This window comes from Acomys russatus, chromosome 3, assembly GCF_903995435.1.
Source record: "Acomys russatus chromosome 3, mAcoRus1.1, whole genome shotgun sequence".
Taxonomy (NCBI): domain Eukaryota; kingdom Metazoa; phylum Chordata; class Mammalia; order Rodentia; family Muridae; genus Acomys; species Acomys russatus.
In genome coordinates this window covers 84,175,875-84,183,622 of record NC_067139.1, presented here as the reverse complement: position 1 = coordinate 84,183,622, position 7,748 = coordinate 84,175,875, and the positions used below count along the sequence as shown (strand labels likewise).

Here is a 7,748-nt window from a genome sequence, read left to right as displayed (position 1 = left end):
TCAATATGCCAATGGTTTGCATGCATTTGAGGTCGATCTCAGAGTGTATATACTGATGAATAAGCCAGTCTTCCAGAGCCCGTGGGAAACCAGCAAGCCGTGCCTCTAAGGCCTCTGGCTGTGGACATGCTGCCCACCTCTGAAGGACAGGTGGGCTCTCAGACTACTGCAGGGGCATCTGTAGCTAGTCTAAGCTCAAAGGGAAACAGATGTGCCTCTCAAAGGCCCAGTGGGAGGGCTTAAAGAGAATAGAATGCTGTTTTCTGTGTAGCATTTTTAAATTAAACTTTACTTTTTCATAAACAAAGCAATCTAGTAGCCACGTTTTAGTTTTATTTTAAATAATAACTTTGTCAATGTTTAACAGCCTTTGAAACCTTATATTTTATATAATTCACATCATACAAATCAAATATATATGTTTCACATATCCATGCAAAGTAATTTTTGAAATGAAATGCACCCAAATTTTTAAACATTTAACTGGACATATCTATGTTGCAAAAAATACACTTACTTTTTATAATTAATTATACTTTTCTGTATTGTGCATTTTTTTCAACATAACATTTTGATTGATTCTCTGAGAATTTCACATCATGCACCTCAATCACACTCACTCCTAGTCTACCTCACTTCTCTCACAAGGGACCTTCCCACCCCATGATGCAGAAAAAAGTAAAAATAAAAATAAGAATCTAAAAAAAAAATAGAACACAAGTCTAATTGGTGTTACCTATGTACTTACTGGAGCATGGTCAAACTCTCAGTGGTCTGCCCTTTAAATGGAGCTGAGCCCTTCCAGTCTTGTGCACACACACACACACACACACACACACACACACACACACACACGCGCGCGCGCACACACACACAGCCAGAAGCCATCAGTTGTGTGCACATCCCATTACACTTCTTAAGAGTTCTCTTCTGTGGCTTCCTGTCTGGGCTGTTACATTGTTTTGATGTGTGGGGGGGAGGGGCTGTCACGGAAGATGCCTCCACCCTCAACTATGCATCTGCAGCCATTGAAATCACCGCAGGAGTAGCTTCCTTGCTCTTCACAGTCCCCAGAAGCACAGATCATGGGTGCCAGGAATCAAACCCCTGCCTTCAGAAGAGCAGCCAGTGAGCCATCTCTCCAGATTCCATGCCACATTTTTTAATGGTGTTGATTATAGCAAAAGAAATTGAAAAATAGATGCATTGCTTAGAAATCACTTAGGAAAGGCTAAGCACTATAAATGCAAGATTTTCCCGCAAGAACCTAGTAAGAGTATAGCAAATAAACCCAAGAGAGAAAGGCCATTAAAAAGACAAAAGCAGGGACCAGTGGTTCATCCTGTGCGGGGCAAAATGGAGCTCGCAGCTGTGAGTAGGTATACCACCTGGTGACCCCGGCTGTCTTCCCAACCTGACTGTGGTGCTTCTGACCATTAGCACGGTCTTTACCGCCTGGTTCTTTGTTTACGAGGTCACCTCCACCATGTACACACGCGGCATCTACAAAGAGCTCCTCATCTCCTTGGTGGTCTCGCTGCTCTTCATGGGCTTTGCAGTCCTGTTCCTCCTGCTCCGGGTCAGCATCTATGTGTGAATCCTCAAGGGCACCAATGAGGAAGCTCACCAAGTCCCTGCTTTTGTAAACTATTTTTCTTACCATTGCTACAAGTGTCCTACCTGCTGTTCACAATAAAAGCAGATATTTGACAAAAAAAGATAAAAGTATAGCTGCAAATATATATGTATATATATGTGTATATATGTATGTATGTATTATTGCAAAGAAATTGCAAGTTGCATATATATATATTCTTGCAGAGAAATTGCAAATTGCTAAGTGGTTACATCCTGATTTTTTTTTTAATAAAATGCCCTGACAAAAGCAGCTTACAGGAGAAATTGTGAGCTAACATAAATGCTTTATCCCTCCCCCCCAAACAAGATAGAAGTAGAAATTACTGAACTTGAAGTGAAATTTGGCAAAACATTAGAAGTATTTTCTACAGGTGGTGGGGCTGCCAATGCTTGCTTTTTCTTTACTTTTCATTTTTGTTCTCTTACCAAATTTCTCTACAAAAAAACATTACTTCTACTGTAAAAATCCTCTTTCTTCTTAAATGTCTACAAAGGATTTAAAAATAGTATTTATATTCAAACAGCAATACTTCTAAAGGGCAGTAAAATCTGTTCTGAGAACTTGCACAAATTGCACACAAGCAGTTGGATAATTTATATGGACTCCCAGACATGTTCTAGAAGTTGCTATAGTCTAAACCTGTTATTGAAAAGCTCCTCCCACATTTCCAGGACAGAGATTAGGTGGGGGTCACAAAGAGTCCTCTGAGACAGAAAGACAGGTCCTCTCTCCTGCACAGCGTGATCCTTGGGGAGCAGTGACCCAGCCTGGCCCTGTGGTCCACAAAAAGGATGATGAGTCTGGTTCAGGAGTGCCACAGGTTAGGGCCCATAGATTCTGAGGCCAGATCAGTGACACGCTTGCTCTCCTGCAGATCTAGAGGCCAAAGCAGAAAGATGAGGAGTTTAATGACAACCTGGGTTACTTGGAGAAGCCTCATCTCAATAGAATAGAATAGAACAGAACAGAACAGAACAGAACACATCTGGCATCTTGGTGGGGGTACAAGACAGAGTAAAACCCTTTACCTTGGGGCCAGATTTTTGTTTTTTAAAGAGACCATTCTTGGAATCCTATAGTGAGAATTTTGGTTTGTTTAAAAACCTAGTTATGCTATGTGAATATGTTTTTGTTTTGATGGGATTGCCTCAGATTGTCCACAGCTGCTTCACAGCGGATGACTGATTTCCTCACGCTCTCTTGTCCTGGAGCATGTTTTTGCCAGCAGCAGATTGTTTCTGTGAGTGTGTAACATTTGGAATTCTGGGAACTTTTCAGAGGCTATACAAACGCTAGAGCCCTGAGAGGCAGGGTGGCTGTCGTTGCTGTTGGCTGGCTGCTGTCGGTTGAGGTTTGTTGCAGTTTGTTAAGTGGTCTTAGCCTGATTTCGAAGACCAACCCTGCTGCAAGAAACTCAGATGGCCCTACCAGTAGGAAGTGGCCTAAAGAGGCCCCCTCTCCCCTGTAACCTTCTTTCTCTCCTATCTAGTGTTGGGGGCTTGGAAGAGATGGAGAAGGGTGGTAAATATAGGAACCTAATAAAGTAGCCCAAAGCTCAGCTACACAGTCTTCAAACACATTCCCACACTGACCTGAAAAAATTCCTACCCACGCATCCCCCCATCTCTTAGAGTTTCCACTTCCTCCCCGTAGTGTCAAGGGAATAACACTTTTGTTGGTGGTGGTGGCGGTGGTAGTGGCGTTTTTGTTGTTGTTGTTTTACAGAGAGGGTTTCTCTGTGTAGCCTTGGCTGTTCCGAACTTTGCAGACCAGGCTGGCCTCATACTCACAGAGATCCACCTGCCTGTGCCTCCTAGAGTGCTGGGATTAAAGGCATGCGCCACCGCGACTGGATTCCTCCCTGTGGGGACATGCTCAGACACAGATTTAGTAAGCAGGTCTTTGGGGGAACATTATAGATCCAAACAATGGCAATTTCCAGTTTCTCATAGCTCATTAGATAGTAAAGAAGCTCATTAGCTGCCATGCCAGGAAGAATTATTGGAAAGTAGCCTTCTTGGGTGTCTGAGGAAGTCTTTTGAGAAAGGTCATGTGTCTAGCAACTCCTGTCCAGGAATGGCTGGGGAAGTCCTTCAGAGGCCCTCACTGTTGGAACCCTCTGGAAAACAGCTCTGTGGACCACCAGGATAGGCTGTGAAAAGAAAAGGCTGTTCAGAAAGGAAGAAATGCCCCTTCTGCCTCCAGGATCACCCTAGTGCTAAGACTGTAATGCCAGTGACAGCGCTGCTTTGGTGCCACGTGCAGTCACTAGAGTGGGTTTGGAAAAGAAAGGAAAGGAATTTAATTAATGAGGGCAATCTCTAACCCACTAGTGGCCTCTTGTTCTAGTCACTGTTGTGCATGTGTTCTTTGTGCTTATATACAATTACTTCTAGAATGTCTCAAGAAGTGATGACCAAATGCTCAAGTACTATCTTGAACAGGACATTCTGTTTGGGGAGAAAAAAACTCTAGAAGACATGAATTAGAAAAAAAAAGCAAGCCAGAGAAATATGAAAACATAAAGTGGTGCTGCTGTTAAAATTTTATCACTTGAATTTTAAACCCACTACAATCAGCAAAACACCAAGTTGCTGTGCTCAAAACTCTGGTTTCCTGGCTTTAAGCTCTGTAATTCCATTATGGCTCGGATATGAAAATGCACCCCCAAAGGCTCCTGTGTTGAAGGGTTGAGACTCAATGCATCAACATTCAGAGTTGGGGATTTGTGCTTGGATCACAAGGTCTCTGTTGTCATTAATGCGTTAATCCGTTGATGAATTCATAACTTGATGGCATTATTGAAAAGTGGTGGGAAAGTTCAATGGTGAAGTTTTCAATTGGAAAAGAGGATTTAGGGACCGTCCAAGAGAAATTAACATTCCTTTTGGCCCCTCCCTTGCCCTCTCTTCTTCCTCATTGATATAAAGTGAGCACTTGGACCTTTTCCACATGCTCGTCCCACCATGATGTGCTGCCACATCACTGGCCACACCATTAGAGCCATCGAGCTGTGGACTGAGAGCTCTGGGACCCTGTGGACCAGAACTACTGTTTTCAAGTTTTTAGTTCCTCTCTCAGTGCTTGCCACGTGACTGAAAAAATGAACACAGTTACAATACAAATGAGGTTTTTAAAGAAAATTATGCTTTCCTAAGGACGATACTGTCTTGACTGAGTAGCCTAACGGTGTGAAGGTACTTAGCATATTAACTGACCATAAAAGATGCCCAGCAAACTCAGTGTAGACAAATGACAATCTACAAATAACATTTTCCCCTCCCTCCTTCCTCTGGACAGATATGCTGGGGTGGTTGACAGATGCCAAAACTAAATGCCTCTCTTTATATTGTTCATTGCAGTAACTCTGGGGAAACGTGAATAACCATCTGCTGACCCCAGACCAATGGCCAATGGAAGAGATTGTCCCTACTCTTATTATCCAGCTTATCTCTGAGCCACCCCTGTGGCTCGGGAGTAAAGGATCCAAACTTCCTATCTGGGGCAAGATACGGAACAGACGATTTTATTAATGCCTAGGAACAGACAAAGTAAGTGAAGGACGTTTCTCCAGAACAAGAGATTTTAGGAGCTGTAATCAGCAGTTAAGAGCATTGGCTGCTTTTCCAGAGGACTATGGAGAGCTGCGAAGTGCCGCGCCCTGACATGGCGCCGGTTTCCGCCTTCCGCCTTCCCGCTGGTGAGTGCTCTCCAGGATAAACAAGTCCTCATATGGCGAAGGGCTGTGCAGGGGTAACGGACGATCTTGTGACGAGCGGCCTTGCTCTGACTTTGACCTATGAGGAGTTAGCACCTGGCAAAAGCTGATTGGTACTTGGTTGTTACTTAAGCTCTGTCCTTCCCTTCTTCGGGGCCATTCCTGCTTAGCAAAATCCTGAGTAAAGATCTAGAGAAGAAGTCTGGTTGTCGGTGTCTTATTTCTGCTGGATGGTGCAGCACCGACAGAGGACCTAGGTTTGACTCCCAGCACCTGCCACACGCAACCATCTGAATTCTAACCCAGGGACCCAATACTCTCTTCAGGCCTCCACCAGCTCTGCAAACACACGGTGCACAGACACACCCGCAGGCAAAGCACTGGAGGTGGCTGCTCTTGGCTGTCAACTTAACTACATCTAGAATTAGCTGAAACCCCAAAGTGGGGCACACCTGTGAGGGACTTTGCCTAATTGGAAGTGGGAAGGTCACTGCTAATCTTTTGAGACGGGAAGACCCACCTCTAATCTGGGCCACGCCTTCTGCTGGAACCCTATATAAGGGCACGGAGGGAGGAAGTTTTTGCACTTCGCCCGCTTGCTTTTGCCTCACTAGCAAGTCTTTTCCTTCACCAAAGGAAGCCCTGGTCAGGGCTCCCGCATAGACTGAAGAGCAGCTGAGACATCTAGGCTTTCAGACTGACCAAGAGTACTGGATTCTTGGACTTTCTATTCGTAGGCAGTCATTGTTGGGTTATCTGAACCACAGCCTGAAAATCATCATCCACACATACACACATACATACATACATACATACATACACACATATACATAAAAAGAGAGGGGGAGGGGGATGGAGGGAAGGAGAGACTCATTCTAAAAGTTCTGTTACTCTGGAGAACCCTGACTAATACAACACCTATATAAGTAAAAATAAAATAAGACTTTGCAGAGGAATAATAGGTCAGCTGCGTTCCATCCCTTAGCTCTTTGGCACACCTTCTACTTACAATGCTGAAGCAATCCGCTACTTACAATGCTGAAGCAATCCACTACTTACAATGCTGAAGCAATCCGCTTGATATGACACAACTAATTTTAGAAGTTCTGAAAGAAAAACAACCAAATGTCATGACTTTATGGCATCCAGCCCAAGTCCGCACCATTTCAGTTTTGAGTCTCTTTTCTTCATGAGTATGAAACCTACTCCTGAATAATCCATGCAACCCATCCCTCAACAGGCACAAGCGAGGCAGGGAAGCAAGAGCAGCCTGAGCTAGAGTCACCCAGCAAAGGAAAAGAAAACCAGTGAGCAGCGGCTACAGCAAGCAGGGGGAGTGGGATGCTCTCCTCTTGGTGAGGAGGTAGAATTACTAGTCACCTGTAGGCACCTATTTTTAAAAACTATTTTATTTTATTGGGATTTCTTATATCTCTTTCTCCCTTCTCCACTCCAATCCCTTCCAACACCCCAACACCAGTTAGGAGAGAAAGAAAGGTTAGTGGGTAATGGGGGAGTAGGTCTCTTTTGCTACTTCCTGCTGGGTAGAGTCATTGAGTTCCTTGGGGCAAGTCCAATCTTCATTTCATGCCATCTCCAGCAACTTCTTCTTCTTCTTTTCTTCTTCTTCTTCTCCTTCTTCTTCTTCTTCTTCTTCTTCTTCTTCTTCTTCTTCTCTCCTCCTCCTCCTCCTCCCCTCCTCCTCCTCCTCCTCCTCCTTCTCCTCCTCCTCTTCCTTCTCCTCCTCCTTCTCCTCCTCCTTCTCCTCCTTCCCCTTCTCCCCTCCGCTCTGTCCTTATCATCCTCCTTCTCCCTTCTCCTCCCCTCCTTCTCCTACTCCGCCTCCTTTTCCCTCCCCTCCTTCCCTCCGCTTCCTTCTTCCGCCTCCCTTCTCCTCCTTCCCCTTCTCCTCCTCTTCCTTCTCCTCCTCCTTCTCCTGCTCCTCCTTCTCCTCCTCCTTCTCCTACTCCTTCTCCTCCTCCTTCTCCTCCTCCTCTTTCTCCTTCTCCTTCTTCTCCTTCTCTTCCTCCTCCTTCTCCTCCTCCTTCTCCTTCTCCTCCTTTTCCTCCTCCTCCTTTCTCCTCCTCCTCGCTCTCCTCCTCCTCCTTCTCCTCCTCCTCCTCCTCTCATCCTCCGCTTCTCCGCCTGCTCCTTCTCCCTCCTTCACTCCTCCTTCTTCGCTTTTCTCTTCCTCCTCCTTCTCCTCCTCGCCTTCTCTTTCTTCTCTCTCTCTCTCTCCCCTTCTCTCCTCCTCTCTCTCTCTCTCTCTCTCTCTCTGTGTGTGTGTGTGTGTGTGTGTGTGTGTGTGAGTGTGTGTGTGTGTATCTGTCTTGGCTTTGGAATTTATTCCCTCTCCAGAGTCCTCAGAATTAAAGTATCTGCAGCTGGGAA

General features: G+C 45.1%; 1 pseudogene; it reads left to right on the top strand.

Annotated features, from left to right (window-relative positions):
• Positions 1–1,356: 1,356 nt before the first annotated feature.
• On the top strand, positions 1,357–1,625 carry LOC127186816 (transmembrane protein 258-like; annotated as a pseudogene).
• Positions 1,626–7,748: the final 6,123 nt, after the last annotated feature.